Genomic DNA, 17,057 nt, shown 5'->3' on the forward strand with positions numbered 1-17,057 from the left:
GAGAGATGCAGGACTTCAGGCATCAACTTGGTTGACTTCAGGGGGAGTAAGATGGATTTTTGCTGTAGATATTGAATACTTCCAGATTTTATGGCTAACTGCAAGACACATTTAATAAGTTTAACTAAGGAGTTACCTTCATTCATGCATTAGATATTTGAACCAAACTTTGGCACCCTCTGCAAAGACAGGATAAGGAGAAATAGCAGGTCTTGTGTTAAATATCTTGAGGTTCTTACATTAAAAACAATGAAGCTGAACGGGATGGCTCTAGACCTTCACATTTGTTTTTCCAGCTCTGTCCAATCTGTCCTTGTCCCTTGTTTTCTCTGGTACTCAGTTTGAGCTGGGGTGGATTGCTATCCTTTCTCTAAGCTCACAAGAGGCAGAAATTTTATCAAAGAAAAAATAAAAGTGACATAAACAAGAAGAAAAACAAACGGAGGCAACATATGTATCAGGCTGGGCTTGCATTCAGTTACTTTCACCAGCGTGCTAATCCAGTGTGATATTCCAAAAAGAAGCAGAGTCCCCAGAGTGCAAGAAGGAACATCAAGTCTTTCCCTTAGGGAGTCCTCGCAGCTCTTCTGCCTCTTTGGAACTTAAAAATCAGCATACCAACCTCAGGCACTGAGCGATTCTTGCCATCTTCTCTGAAGCGCTGCTGACAGAGCAAGTGTCCTCGGGGGAAGGAGGCTGGCTGGTGGTGGAGCGAGAGGATGGGGTGCCATCTCCATTTCTGCAAAGTCTCGTCAGCTATCTGGTGCTCTCTCTCAGGAGGAGTCATCAATCTTGCTTCCTTGGCACTTGTTGTCTGTCATCAACCTCTCTTCTGTTGGCCATGCCTAAATGTGTGGGTCTGAATGAGCGCACTATGCCAACAACCCCGTCCAATTCCTGAGCGGGGAGACATGACGGGAGCCTTGCCAAGCGTGCTGTTTGCCTCCAGTGCTGTTGTTGGCCACTTTCAAGTCCCTGATCTTTATTCCGTGCTGTAGGGTGTCACACCCACAGCCCTGCACAGCTATTACAGGGGCTGTACTGCCAGTTGATACCCCTGGTATCAGCTTCCACCTCAAGAAAGGACTCTCTGCACCTTCACTTTACCCCCAAGACAGGCATCAGCTGGAGCAGGATGACCAAGGATGAAAAAACATCCACTCTGGGTGTGCCTGTTGAGCCCTAGAGTGTGCAAGTCCAACAACACCAGAACTTGGCTGCACCTGAACATGAAGAGTAGCATCTGCTCATTTGGACCCCAGGAGCAGTAACATCCTTCAGTTCTCCACTCGTCTCCCATTCCTCCTACAGAGAACAGCAGCAACAGGCACTGCCATGCCCCTCAGGAAAAGGCACCTGCAGAACATCAGCCCTTTCCAAACTGGCCAGCCAGAACTTGAGTAACTCGTTGTAATTGCCCCTTGCAGCGGGGCAGGTTTGTTGTCTGTCTGAGGCAGGAAATCCCCCAGGTCAGCAGTTGGACCCCAGTCCTACAAACTTCGACTGGAGCACAATCAAAAGTTGTATCTGGCTCCCTCAGTTTTTCGTAGCAGCTGGAGAACTACATCAGGAGCTTTGCCAGAAGCACCGGGGTGTAGGAACCTCATCTCCTAATCACCAAGACTTTGCTAGTTAAAATTTTCTTGCACCATCTTTCCTCAGGAGTTCCTCCGTGCATCACTTTTTGCAAGTGGAGAATCTTTCGGAGTGCCCAGATGTGCAGATAAATTTTCCTGGTTTTGGGGTGGGGAGATCAAGGCATCCCTCTGAAGCGTCTTGGCATGTACGCCTGGAAATTGAATCCAGTCCCTTTCAAAGTCAATCAGTGCCTGGCAAAAAGGTTTACATAAAAGCTGGTTGGTGATGCAGATCCCAGGATTGTGGTCACAGCTTTATACCGATGGTGAGAAGCGTGCCGTAATGCAATTTTCACAAACGGGATTGTTGGTCTTGAACTCTCAGAACTTTTGCTTACATTGTTCTCCGCCTGCACTCTAGAGAGGTTCATCCTGTAAATTTAAGGACAGAAAAAGCCACATGCGGGCTCTGGTTTTGTTTTAGGCTCTCAGGCTAGTATTAGGAGGAGCTCACGCTACGTGGTTACAGTACTGTCACTATGACTTATGCTTCTTACATATTCTAAGCAATTGAACCAAGAGAAGCAGATTTCTTACTAGTGGGCCAAATGATATAGTGCATCCCTTTTTCCTTTTCCTATCCCACTCCAGCAGGGTCTGCTGCTACTATTCACATTCTTGTCACTTTTTAGCACAGATATAGTTATTGAGGGATAGTGAACAATGCTGTTTTTCATCTTTTTTTTTTTTTTTTTTTCTAGTGTTTGTCTGTTAAGGCAACTCTTGAGAAAGTTACGCTCCTAGAAATTTTGTGGAGATTGCTCAAAGGCCTGAATTTGAGAGTCGTCTTTTTTGATCAACACTTAGGATAGCAAATAGGTTTCCACAATCCACCAATAAAATATGGTACCAGAGTGATCTTTACTCCCTGAAAGCTGAGAAGTACTGATATATTTTAAGATGACTGGAGGAAACTCCAATCCATTAAGCGACATCTTACTATTGAAAGGAGAAAGGGGCATCCCTTGTAGCCAGCCACCAGTTATTTCCCAACAGGTACTTCAGCAAATAAAGAGAGATAAACCTCATCTCTCTTTCTCCCGTTAACTGACCAGGGAAAGGAACCCACCCATGTTCTCCTTCCTCTGCATTGCTTCTTCTGGGAAGCCACCATCTGTGGTGGGGAGGGGGACGTAGCAGGCACAAAGCTAGCAAAGGACAAGGACTTCTGCCTGCAGACAGTAAGTAGTGTTCTTAAAATTCACCATCATTTTTCTTTCCTGGGTGACAACAAGGGAAGGGAAGGATTAAAGCTTGGAGCACCTCGAGGAAGAATGTGGTGGGAAGAAAGTGAGCAAAGCTGTTTAGAAGACGAGTGATCAGAGCTCCTTTGTTTCAGGGCCATCCTTTACCACTTTATTTGCTGTGGCTGGGTTTATCAGTTCTATACAGGTGAGGTGCAGGGTCTCATGAGATTATCCTCTTTAGGTCTCCCTTCACTGAGGCATGACCAGCTCTGCGTAGACCACAGATAGATGCCAGAAGGATGCTGAACTGAAGAACAAAGCGTTCCCAGGCAGATTCCAGAAATTCCATGGGTATCCTGTTCAGTGCTCCAATATCCTATAAAAAAAACTTTTCCGTTATTATTTTCTGCGAAGCAAGTCCATTTATTCTCATCCTTTTCCCAGTGGAGGCTAGTAAGAATTACAGCATTTCATTCTAATACACAGGATTTAATAAGTTTCTTCTACAAAAGAGAGGAAAACAAGGGGGAAAAATAGTTTCCTTCTTTCTTTTGCCAATAACATCGTTATTTCTAAAACTCTGGTCACTCTCATTGCCCTACACGGGTTCACTTTTGGGGGTCTGTTTTACTTGAAGCGTTGTGTTTTAAAACTAGGCACTGATGCATTTCAGTTGTTGTTGTAGCCACCTATCTAAAACCAGTATTCTTATGTGGCAAGATGGGCTGGGTGATGTTTGTCCAGCACAACTCAGTTCTTCAGAGGAAAGGTAGACAACACAGGAGCAATGAAGCAGTTACTTATCTTTGCTTGGAGGCAATGTGTGCTGTGGAACATAAATATTCAAAATAGCTAATCAATACAGAAATTAATTGCTCAGTTGTCCATTTAAGAAAGGGATACAAAGTGACCCAGTGAGTCCTTCGCAGCCTTCCACAAAATTCAGTTCAGCTGCACTCAAATCTTTGGAAAAAAAAGGCAAAGTACATGTTTGTCCCAAAACAGAGCTCAACTCTGCATGTCATTGCTCTCTTTTTGAAGGTTATAGAAATCTTTTAGAATAACCTAATTGTGATTTCTTTTTTTTTTTTTTTTTTTTTTTTTTTTTCTCAGAAAAAGATCCTGCAGACTAAGATAAAGCACCCTGGTTTTCATTCCATAGCTGCAATCCCCTCGTCGCACTGTACAATTCCTGGTCGTTCCTTGTACTAGGGGCGAGTACACGAAAGAGTGGCAAGATTAATTAAAGCAACCTGGAAAAGCTGCCTAGGGTAGGGGAGCTGCATGAGAATATCCTGAGCCATATTTCAATGCAGACTTCTGCAGATTGTGTCAGTGGCAGCCGTCATGGTCAGGAAATTTTCTTGCCTTAACAATGCCAGCCTTATGCAATAGCACTCCCCATAGCTTCAAGGATGACAAGTCTCAGCAGGAAGGAAAAATGAAGCAACGGTGATTTCTGGTGGTGTTCTGCAGCAGTTTGGAAGCTTTCCACCTTCACGACTTCATTTCACTGTATGGAGAAAGACTGTCATTGGAACTTGCACTGGTGCCACCGGTAATCTTGCCTTTACTAAAGACGTTTGGTAATCGTGAAGGAGGGGAGTGATGCATTCCCTGTGCATTGCAAAAGATGGACCTCTAAAACTTATATTTTTTCACCCCCTGTATTCAAAATGTAGCTACACCATGGGACCTGTCCCTGAGAGATTCCAGAGACACACATCAATCAGTTATCGAAACCTGCAACTTCTACCAGCATCTCTAAGGGTGTTGTTCCTCAGCTGAGCTCTAACGTCTTCAGGTGTTTTTCCTCCTCAGCATCTGCAGCCTTTTCTAATCTCTTCACAAATCCTCGTGCCACCTAGAAACTGAAGTCTGACAGAGCAAAGAGCTCTCTCCCCTTCTAGCAGCTGACTTCTTTTTTTTTGTGAGCATCTCTAGAGCGATGACAGATGGTTCTGATCTTTGCCTAGGAAAAGGAATGGACTGTTCCTCTCCCAGTCCCAGTGCAGGTCTCCTCCCACTGAAAAAAAAAAAAAAAAAGAGGAATCATCTTAAGCGTTCTCTCTTGCATGCCAACTGGAAAACTGTTGTTTCTGAGTCACTGCTGGGGCTTCGAGTACTCTCTTCATGTGTCTCCTGCACTAGTCTTACTCCGACGGACAGTGTGGGAAGAATATAAGTGTTATCATTCCAGCAGTCGTCCCCTGCTGTCCTCATAGCCAAAGCAGAGGGGCTGAGGCAGGACAGCACTGATCTTCTTCCCTACTGAGTCTTCTTAGTCACAGACTTCAGGCTCGTCTCACAGGGGCACGGAGTTTTCCTCCTATGCAGGAAGTGCAAGGCATCTGCCATAAGCTGCTTGCCAGCAGAACTTTTCTGCACCAAATATTCCTTTGTTTACAGTGGTTTTTTTTTTTTTTTTGAACAGTCCAAATATAACCCATTTTTCACACTGATTAAATATTCAGGAGCAATCAGCAGTGCTGAAATTCCCAAGCATGTTTCTTTAGAAAAAAAAAATGCAGGTGTTAGTAAAGGTCTTTCTCTGATCATTTTGTTCTTTCTACCACTTCCTCTTAATAGCAACTGGATAGAGTTTGTCAAAATGATTACACCCCTAGAACGCAAAACATCTTTTTGTTTGTTTGTTTTAAGAAGGTGAAAGAGTGCAGCAATGAAACCCCAAACAATTTGAACATCTGCGCTTACAAATGGGATCTGACAAGTGGAAAGCTACACCTGGCACATGATTTATTGATTCCACATTGTGATGCGATGTTCTGGTTTCTTCATGTGCTGACTACAAGTGGCTTGTGGTCACTGATTACAAGGTTCATTACTGGGTTCGATTTCTGATCCAGTTCTTCAGAGCTACTTTCCAGCACGTCAGCCCCCAGCTTCTACTGCTGCATGGGGTTGTTCCTCTCCAGGTGCAGGGCCCCATTACCCAGTTTCTTCCAAGAAGATCCCTGGAGATCTTACTTATTGCCCGGCTACCCCCTTGCAGAATCCTTAACTCCGTGATCTTATGTTCCCTGTAGCCAAGGCTGCTCCCAGCATTCACATCTCCACCCAGTCTTTCTGTGTTTGTTAGTACAAGGTCCAGCAGCATGCATTTCCTTATTGGCTCCTCTGTCACCTGTGTCAGAAAGTTATCAAGTTATCTGTCACCTGTGTCAGAAAGCACCCATTTACTGCCCATGCTGTCTAGATTTTCCTCAGTCACCCAGAACTACACTGCACGAGGGAGGGAAAATGAATTCTTTCACAAGTCAGCCTGATTATTCTTCTGGCTGAGTTCAAAGTCAGCGAAGCCTGGCTTTTTTAGCACTAAGAAGGAACGGAGACGACGAGACAGAGATGCATAGGGTATTACTTTGATGAGTGTGTCAGTCTTTCCCTTCGTAGATTTCTGCTGTGGTTTTTGTGGTGTACAGTATGATACACACCATTCTCATTGCCAAGTGCATTCATTGCATACGATGCCTGACGTCAGTCTCTTGTTTGTTAGTTACACTGTTGACATGCTCCATCAAACTAAAAGCAAGAAATTTGTCATGAAAGCATAGGTGTTAGCAACAGCACGGGAGTAAAGCTGTGTGCAGTGCTCAGTGAGTCAAATAACCCTGGTGGCTTTTTTCCTGACACCTTTTCTGGTATATCAAAAAGGGGGGAAGAGAGAGTTGAGCCTGGCAGTACTCCAGGGGGGAGTCCTTCATAATGCTGCCTCCAGGCATCACCCTGAACTCCCAGTGCAAAGCAACCGCTCAGTCTGTGGCTGTAGCTGCCACACCTCTGTGCATCTGATAAACCTCTCAGGTGCAGAAATTGTTCTCAGGCCTCTGGGACAGACATCTTCTGCAGAAATGGTGCTGAGGAAGAAAGTGTAAAGATGGTTATTTCAGAACTGTACATCAGGGATGCCAGCGGAGCAGAGAAGTTATAGTGATATATGTGGTGGGAGGGAGGAGAGCTGGGGCAATCCTGAGAGGTATATTGCTTATGTAGGTTTTGAACACCCTGACACCAATTTTCTTGGTTTAAATGGGAAGTGCCCCCGTGCTTTCTGCTCAGACAATTTGTACATCCTTTGTGTGAGTGTACTGATGCACAGCAAGGGAATAAAGGCAGGACAAAGTTGGTTTGGACCTGCCACGAGTGCTCATGGCCATAACATTTCTAGGACAGAGCTGATCTATTGTTAGCATTGGTGCCTTAATAAAGCACGGAGCTCAGACTCACAGGTCCTGCAGCACCTCTGATTCTTTGCATGCCCCTGGGCTATGTTTCACAAAATTGTAGGTCTCAGGAAGGTTTGTCAGCTTGGGCGTAATGACAGACTCAGACAATCTCTGCATACTTATGAGGGCCTGCACATCAACAAATAAGCTTCCTGGGCAATGGGGCACTTAAGATCAGAAGGGAGACATCTTAGTCATTCTCCTGGTGACAGCACAGGTCCAGTGGCGCTGGCACTGATCCAGAGCTAACAGGCTTGGGCTGAGCTGCTCTGCAGCTAGGCTACAGCATATACTGTGAGTTGCAAGTGGACACGGGCTCTCTTCCCATCTCGTACCTTCCTTATCTCCTCTTCCAGTTGTGGTGTTGCCCATACTTCCCCTATCCTGCTGTCACAATAACCCCAAAGGAGTTCAGGTCATGGAGGTGCTGCATGCTGGCTGCCTGGTTGGGCAGCACAGCTAACAAGCCCTCCTGGATTTCAGAGCATTGGGTATCAGCATCAGACACTCACAGACGTTGGGACTTGGCTCAAGTGGAGGAATCCTGATGGACCCAAACTTATAGATGTTAGCCAGATTACTTAATGCAGCCCAGAAACATCTCAGATATTCTGCTGACCAGCACAGTGCAAGATTGGTGGAAAGCAGTGACATTATGAGCTAGCAGGAGTGCTCCAGGCTCACCCAGACAGGCAGTGGTCTTTAGTTACTTGTTTACATTCTGTTTCTTCAGTAATACAATAAATATCAAGTAACTCTTCTGGAACTTGAGATAGGGATCTGTAGCATTTTTCAGTCTTGGCACAAATAGTCTTTATTAAAAACAAAAATCGGTGGGAGGGAGGGGGGAGATGAGACCAGACAACTTACCATAGATGATCCTTCTTGTTAGGGTGAAGGAAACTGATAATATCTGGCCATTTGACTTCACAGTCGTTTGCGCAAGTGCCCAGATAGCAACAGTCCACAGGTTCCTCTTTTCTGCCAATTGCAGTCTTCTGATTTTCCCCAAAAAGTGAAAAGAAGCAGAGAGCAGCTTATTATTCGTTTGGTTTACTTTTCTATACAATGCATGGTTTACTATTTACTCTTTGAATAGTCTCACTCGTGCTAAGAAAATTCCTAGATATTTTTGTATATTACAAATGTATTGGCAAATACAAAAGATATTTCTGTGCTTAGCTTATGTCCTCTGGGGTGGGTTCCCATTTCATTCACAATCAGATCCTGTGGCTGGAGAGCATGGAAGGGGGCTCGCTGGTGGCAGCCACCTTTGGGACGAGGGGATGAGCCCCTCTTGGCAGGAAAGGCTGCGTGAGGCTTAGTGGCAGACATTGCTGTTGAATGCCTTCTTGTGGCTTTTGTTTTAGAGCCATCCCATGGAAATAAAGGTCTGGTGGCAGGGGGGTTATGTTTGTATTTCATGAGACAGGGCTGAGAGAAATGTGCCCGTGTGTCTTTGATGCTAGATGATGAGGGAGGAGCCCCTGGCAAGGAGAGAGAGTCCCTGTGTTGTAGATGTGCATGCCGTTCACCATTCATTTCTCTGCTAAGAAAAAAGATTTGTGGTGCCTTTGGACCTGTAGTGTGCCAAAAGCCATACGGGTAGCTGATGCAGCAGTGAGCTGCCTAGGTGGTAGCAGTGGAGGTGGCTGCCCTACCAACCATGGTTCCAGGCTGCTTGGTGCAGGAGCACTGCTGGGACCAAAATACAAACCCTGAGAGCAATGGGATGCATCAAGGCCAGGACGGTGAGTGGGGCACAACTGCTAGATGGGGCAGTCTGGTTACCTGGTCAGCCCCATAGTGCTGGGAGTAAGGATTGGGTCAGGATGCCTGCCAGCAGCTGATGGCTGTTCCTCCTATTAATCAAGCAGGTTTTCCAAGTTTATAAGTCGTTGTAGATTTTCTCTTTTCCCTGGCCTCTCTTCTTGGGTCAAGAAAATGTGTACGTCTGGAGTCCTTTTGTTTAGCTCTCAGCTTGGGAGTGGGAAAAAGTTACTCATTGCTGAGCTCTCCGGGGAAAATTTAATTTCCTGGGTCTCCGGGCTGGTGATTTAAACTGGTGTAACCTAAGAGTTTTCAGCAAGAGCACCTAGGAACCGAATTGGCGGAAATGCTACCACAAGGTACAGGTACATTTTCTTCGAAAAGCCGAAACAAATGTAAATGCTACCGAGATCATCAAAACAGAGCAGAAGTTGCAGTTATTTTGTGTGTACTTTAGCGTTATCTGTGCTCATCAGCCTCCCCACTCTTTGGCTGTCTTTGTTTTCATTTTCGCATGAACACAATGATGGTGCTTTCAGACAGAGGTATTTCAGGCACTACGTCTTACGCAATTTGCTCTTAAACAGCTGAGACATGGGTGCCTATCTGTGTATGACAAGGATTAGTTTATTGCTTATTTAATAGAGATCTTGAAAACTTGTTTATAACTGTTTACATGCAATTTTTTCAACAATTCTGATTGCCTAAGGCTACGGCATGTTCGCTGTGCTTATGCGCAGCGTATAACCCCCATGTGGCCCCAGGCAAATGCAGTGGTTAAAAGATTTATGCACTATGCGGATAAACAAAATCTGGGAGAATTTCCCCGAGGCTTTGCCTGGATCGGCGAAACGGTGTGATTTCAAAACGTGATAGTTGGTACCTGGCATTTCTCATAAATGCTGCCTCGGTGAGGAAAGACCCCTGTGGGAGACCCAGTTTTAAGAGCAACCCCACCGAGGCAGGCGATGCCCAAACCACAGCTTGCCCCTGGTAACTTTTTAGAAGACCCTTTTTTCCTCGTGTGGATGTAACCTGAGGGCATAAATGCCTCCGAGCCCTTCAAGAATTTCCCTGCCTGGGCAGCGCAAACAACGGAGAGGAGAATTTGGGGAATTTCTGACGGAAACAAGCACAGCGCTGCCACAACGCCACAACGTCCTGCAGACCCTGAGCCTGTCCTAACCCTGCTTAAGGCAGGGGTTTCACCTGCAGCGTGCTTCACACTACACTCTGGAATTAAAGAGGGGGAAGAAGCCACGGAGGGGGTTGGCCTGGAGGGGCTTACGCTGTGTTTGAGCCGGGCTGCAGGCCGCCGGCTGCCGGGGGCTGAGGCGGCGGCGGGGCCGCGCCAGGCCCGCGGCTCTTGGCTGCCGCCCTCCGGCCGGAGCCGGCTCGGCCCGCGGAGGGGAGCACGGTTTTGGGGCCGGTTTTGGGGCTGGTTTCGGGGCAGGGCGGCCCGGTCCCGGTGGTTCCTCCTCGGTGGTGCCGCGGGAGCTGTCCGGCTGTGCTGCGCGGCCCCCCGCCTGCAGCCCCCGGCAGGCGCTGGTCAGGAGTGAGCAGCATCCCCTGGCAAAGCGTTGGGTTAATTCGTATTAATAAACCAGAACGGCTGTCAAATTTTGTATTAATACACCATAAATGCCACTCTCATTAACACAGCTCCTCTAATGAAACATCTCCATCACATTACGCCTCACGGCTCAAATCCACACCCGCATCTTTTCAGTTTTAATATTATTTTCCAATAATACACTGCCAGGTCCAGTGACAACGGTTTGCTGTGGGATCCCCCAGGTGCCACCTCCATCCCCTCCTGCCATCCCTTGTTGTGTTGCGCTTTCATCCTTGTCACCACAGCACGCCCGCATGGGGTGCCCACCCCATTAAAAGGACCGGGCTTCTGCTTCTCCTGCTGTAGGCACCTACTCCACATCCAATGTTTTGTGTTTCACGGCATTGAGACACTTGTGCAAACTGACCTAACTCACAGAATAGGCCACGCAATTTCATATAGTTGCCTTGCGGTACCATTTTGGCAAATTTGGTGCTGACTGTAAACAAGATGGATGACTTGGGCGTCTCCTTCAAGATGATTCCTCCTGCCAATGCTTGCAGAATGTCTCTGGAAAAAAAGCTTTGACCAACAACTGCTTTTCAAATATTTTTGTGTCTGTCAGTTAATCAATTCTTGGGCTATTTAATTTGGAACGTTTATTTTTTCCTGTAAATCATTAGATTAAAACACACAGTTTGCCAATCTCCATGTGGTTTTTATCAGTGCAGTTACCTCTTATCAAACATGACTTTGTCTAAGAACAAAAATGTGTGTTTGTTTGGTTTGGTTGGTTGTTTTTGGTAGGAAGGATGCTAGTTACATTCAGATTTCCCTTCATGACCCTTTCCTCAACTAACAACCATCAGTGCTTCTCCAGGTTTCTGAATTTTCCCAGTCTTCTGAGATAAGAACGGACTGCAGGAGTGGTCAGCCATCACTTCTGGGGCTTGTGGTACAAGTTTCCTGCACATTTTGATGAAACAAAGCAAAACAATACAAAACAAAACAGTCTTTCCCTCTAGCACAAATCTAACTTTTTTTTTTTTTTTTTTTTTTTTTCCTGTAGAAAAGACTGTGAGGTTCTGTATCATGCTCATATGACAAATCTACCATCAACCATATACCAGTATCTTGCTGCTTTCTGAATGCAGAAGAAACTATTCATTTTAACATTTGCCTTTTCTGTATCACTAACATTGGCATAAAGAAACAAGACTACATACTTCATTTTTAATGTGTTTTTTTATGATTTTGTTTGTTTGTTGAGGTCTTGTACACCTCAAAAACACTTCAACTCTGCTGTTTAAGCCTTCTTTCCCTACTGTGTTTAGCTTTCTCACTGCTAAACTTCATTAGTTTCTATTTTGTATTTATTCTTACCCATTTTTGTTTCCTTCTGCTTGTTAAATAATACCCTTACTGCCAACAGCTACATTTATTTCCCCTTTGAAGTAAACTATGCTTATGTTGTTCCCTTCTATTCGTGGCCAAGAGCATGAAGTGTGGACACTGCCCAGCCCAGCCGGCTTAGCAGCTAAAGGGCTCAGTCATTGCTCATATGAGATCCTTCAATTCACAGCTTTACTTTTGCAAGGTGCACTCAAATTAACTGAGAAAAAAATAAAAAAAATAAAAAAAATCCAGATCACTGCATAATGCACTGAATCCTATAGAGTCCATCAGAAGGAAAAACTGCTGAGCTTGATGGTATAATCAGCTGCAACTTTGGCCACCTCTGTTCAGGCATCAGCAGCGGTAAAATAAAGGTTGTAGATGGAAGTTAGATCTAGACATAGAGATTTAGATGGAAAAAATATATATATATTAAACAAGCCTTTAGGTGCACAAATCTGTCTTTGTGGTCACATTCTGGAAGACTTCAGGAAGATAAAATGATTTGATGCTAAAGTCTGAGGAGCATCCTGCTGGCCAAAAGCAATCATCTACATGTAGAACAAGGGCTTTTTAAACTCATTTCCTATTGAAAATGAGTAAAGAAGAAGAATCAGCAGCAACCTTATTTTGAAGGGAGTTTGAAAAGTATAAAAATGATATTTCATCCCTATTTTTATACACAATTGTGCTACCCTTTCTCTTTTTGTTTTTCTATTTCATGAAACTATTTGTTGTCTTCTGATCTGGAAGAGATTTGCTGTTGCTTTTCTGTATTGATTAAAAAAAAACAAACAAACAAACAACTTTTTGTTGGTTGAGGAGAAACTGACTGAATGAGCTATGGTAATTCATACCTGATTTAAACCAATCTTAAGGACTATGAGTTTCCAACTTTCTATGGAAAGATAGGGCAGCAAGAACTGGATTTAGAGCAAATAAAGTAGGTATTCACCTTAATATATTTCTCCTGTGGAACACATGGTTAGTAATACCTTACATAGGTTCAAAGTGGACACATTTTATTCAAGCAGAGTCCATAGAAAGCTATTAAATACAGAGATACCGTTTCTATGAAAGTATTGAATGCTTGCTTTGGTTTATAATTTTTGCTGGGCATATATTTTGCTGTCCATTCTTCTAGGTTGGATACTGGATTTGATTGGGCTGTGGCATGACCCAGAACAGCTTTTGCATGTTTGCATGTACATGGATCCAACTGCCTCTGCTGTCCTGTCCCACTTCTCCCAGGCACTGTAATACCACAGAGTATGTGTGTGCTACAGGCAGGTGAGACACCGGCAGGAATTTCTCCCATACCAACATAGTTTTCAGCTCAATGGGCTTGCACAGGAAATCCGAGGAAACCATGGAGAAAGGTCAGGTTGTCCTGATCCCCTCATTGTTCTCCCTCTCTGTTTACTTCTAGGCACTCCATCTTGCACTTCTTTAAACTCTGCTGTTCAACGTGCTGCTTGTGAGAGGGAGAGACTTTCTTCAACACATCACAGCATAATTTAGTTTCCTGGATTTTCTGTAAGCCGTGTACTGACAATAGTTAAGATACTCTTAATAGGACCCCAATTATTTTTATTGCCAATCAGTGACCAGCAAAGGCTGCCCGGAGGATAAGTGCTAGTGCTTATGCTCTGGCTAGCTGTGAGCTACTCAATAGACATACAGGATGAACCTTTCAGAGGAGCTTATGGCTGTATCAATATTTGCCAAAACAGAATATAAAGTTTTGTAGTGGATGTATGCAAAGGGCTTCACAAACAGCACTTTCTCCCACAGAATTTGTGAGTGTAACTCAGAAAGAGTTTCTCTGTTCCATGCAAGTGAGCGGAATTTAGTTGAGGACAGAAATAGCACAGCCATGGGTAAATCCAGTGACATTATTCGAAAACAATTCTGAGAGAATGGAGACCAAAAATCGCCTCTAATTAATACTTAACAATAGTTGAGGATTTATTGACTTTTCTGTGAATATACAGTTTCTGTTAGCAATATTTAGATACATTTTCTCAGAAGTTCTTAATGATTAATGTTTAGTAATTTATGATTCGTTTACAAGAAACAAGGCACTAAAATGCACAGTTACTCATCCTTATTACTTACTCTGTGAGTTTCAGACATACAGGAGATTCCTCTCACTTAGACAATTACTGGCTCTTCTCTTCCAATGTTTCTTGTTGTTGCCTTTCTCACATCCCCCACCATTAGAAATTTTACATTTTAGAGCCCTACTTTCGTCTCCTTTTAGTTGCTGTTTCTATAGCAAAGAATTTGCTCTGATAATTAGCTACAAAGATAATGAACATCCCATCCCTCACATTTCTAAGGATGCAGATACACTACCTGTGGGCTGCTTAGAGAGAACTATAACATGGTTGTTACGTATCCATTTATTTATCAATTAAAAAATGACAACAAAAAATAGCTGTTTAAAGGTGCAATGCCAGAAGCTACTTCCATGCAGGGCAGAAACAGCTTTGGAGGTATCTGAGGCACTAAAATACTAAACCAACACTTTCAAATGGGTGAGAAGGCTGAGGCTGACACCAGGTTAGAAAAATCAGATTAGCCTTGTGGCTAACCATTTGGCTAAATCAGGGCTGGGGCTGAAATAATGTATCATTTTCAGTACAATTTAAAAAGCAAAACCCAGAAACTGTTGCTAATAAAAGGAAAAGACCACAAGGGATACCATCTAATACCCCATTAAAATATTTAGTACCAGAAGGAGTGTATATATTTTCCAGTCTCCTAAGACAAATAGCCCAGGACTTAAACGGTAGTTCTCGTTTAGATGCTCACCAACTATAAGCACAAACACTATACAATGTGATTTTATATGCTGTTAAAATGCAACAGAAGCTAATGTCACATAACAAATACAACAGAGTGTAAATAAGGAGTGGTTTCCTAATAATCTGACCACTTATACAAAAATGACAAAGAGGAGCACCTAGATTCAATTTTCTTCTTGAGATCCCCAAGCTCTAGTGCTGCCAATACTGTAGAGGTCAGATTTTCAGTTCCTCTGCATTGGGACTGTAGTGATCCTGAGCACCCTGCACACCCATGGAAATATCAGCACTTTGGTTTTCAGAAGATTCTTGCAGTCTCTGCGACCAAATTAATTCAGGTGCTGGTGGAATATACATGAAAAATGAGGGACGTCTTTGCAGAATTAAAAATGTGACATTGGAGAAAGAACCTCTTTCAGCAACCTTGAATAATGCCCTGAGTCATTGCCAAGTTAAAGTGAAAGCTAACCTTTTCCCCTTGGAAAGACAGACTTCTTCAAACCTGGCCAGCATGATGAATGATAGCTGGAGAGACAGCAATGCATCTAGAAGCAAATTATTTTTTACAACGTTTTTGCCTCTCAGGGAAAAATACTTCTGCAAAACTGCACAAAATTTTGGAAAAGAGAGGTTCTTACTCATATAACGGTAAGAGTCACTCAAAGATCACAGGCAGAAAAATGTTAAAGAAAACCATTATGTGATTGCTCTTGATCAGCAAAGTATATGTGTTTCTGCTCATTTTTGCTTGTAGTCTCAGAGGTTGGAAATTCCTTAAGATACCCAAGAGAAGTGGGGCTCCAGTGCTCACTGGAGTTTGGTAGGGCCCAAAAACGTAGCTAATCTGCACAGTTGAAAATCCCATCCATGGTTATTAGAGCCCCTTTTGTCCAGGGCTCTTGAGGCCCCTGCTGAAGACAGTGGGAGCCCCACCAGGTCAGCACCTCTGAAAAACAGGCCCTGCATCCATGCTGGTGTGGCTGGATGCTAGTTGGTGATAAAATGGCTTGTGCACGTTATGACTGGAAGTCCAGAAACACAACCACAAAAAGAAAGCTATGAGGACTCCGCCTTCTGACTCTGGGGAACCTTCTCAGGTACAGATCTAAAATACCAGGACTTTCACATATCTAGAACCTGAAGATCAGATCTTTCATTATTTAACCTTACACTCTTCAGGGGAAAAAAAATGTGGGAAGTACAAATAAAAAACAAAACAACACATATGGCTGAAAATATGAAATATTGGAAAAATATTAAAACTATTGTTCATTTTGTTGAAATTATATATACCCATCAGGGGTGTGTTCAGCTTTATATAGACAGCATAGGTGTGGGCATTTTTCTTTTTCTTTTTTCTTTTTTTTTTTTTTTTAAGAATGCAAACTAATTTGATGAAGTAGCAAAGATTTTACAAGGAAGAGGTGAGTGTGCCTGTGTGAATTATATACTGCGCCCATTAACCAAATCCTAACAGAAAACTCAATCTGTCAGACTGAATCTGTGATAATTTATTGCTCTTGGTAGTTGAGCACTTGACAAGATATAATTGTAACCTATCCCATGATTTGGAGGATTTGAATACACAACAATTAAAGAAAATTGCTTACCACCTGAAGCCATCTTTTACAGATCAGTAAAACAAACCACGGCAGTTACTACACCCAGGCTGGCTTTTAAGTTGTGAGGGTGTGCAGGCTTGAGTGTGCTGCACCGTGGGGCTTGAGCCACCCACATTGTGTATAGGGGAAGGGTTCAAGCCTAAACCAGGCTTTTTCCCTGCCTGACTTTTCCAGCCTGGCTCCCTGACAGTGCCTTTGTGCCAGGTTTGCACAAGCAGCCCTAGTAGCTGTGGGGTTTGGACCAGAATGAGAGCTGAGATCTCAACTTCTCTATCAGACCCATGACAACACCTAGAGAAACCTGTTGGCTTCAGTGGGACTATGGAAGTGTGAAATGGAAACAAGCAATTAATTTATCATCCATGAGAGGAGTAAAAGCATGATTTACCCCAGAAGAATTTGTTGTAAATGTCTGAGACAGATGCAGGTACTGTTATGGTCATTTATTGATCATACCTCTAAACTTGCCACCTTGTTGGTGTGACGAGGCACCTCAGCGATACACTTAGCAAAGACTGTCCTGCTGGCTGAAGACCCTCATTTTTTATACAAATCCATCCACCACTGCTGATTTGGTAATTGGAAAAGATGCAGGCACACTTCAGTGCCAGGCAACTTGAGAACTGGAATCCCTCCCCACAGTCCTATCAGCATCACCTCATCACCACTGCGTGCATCCATGAGACAGGATTGCATTCAAGAGGAATGGGACCAAATCCACGTGGGAAGCCTTCTTAAGCTATCAGCCAGCAATGGCGTGCATCATAAAGCCCGGCCTAGCCTCAGAGCCCTTATGTAAAGGCAGTACTTGAAATCAAACCAAATCAAAACAAA

At 43.8% G+C, this 17,057-nt stretch overlaps 1 long non-coding RNA gene across 1 annotated transcript; it reads left to right on the forward strand.

The window, feature by feature from the left end:
* Positions 1 to 2,332: 2,332 nt before the first annotated feature.
* LOC311431414 lies at positions 2,333 to 4,870 on the forward strand. Its single transcript, XR_014689409.1, has 3 exons — positions 2,333 to 2,818; positions 3,066 to 3,175; positions 3,938 to 4,870. It is a non-coding gene; the product is annotated as an uncharacterized lncRNA (long non-coding RNA).
* The last annotated feature ends 12,187 nt before the right edge of the window (positions 4,871 to 17,057 follow it).

The sequence above is a fragment of the Aythya ferina genome (assembly GCF_964211825.1).
Source record: "Aythya ferina genome assembly, chromosome: 2".
Taxonomy (NCBI): Eukaryota; Metazoa; Chordata; class Aves; order Anseriformes; family Anatidae; genus Aythya; species Aythya ferina.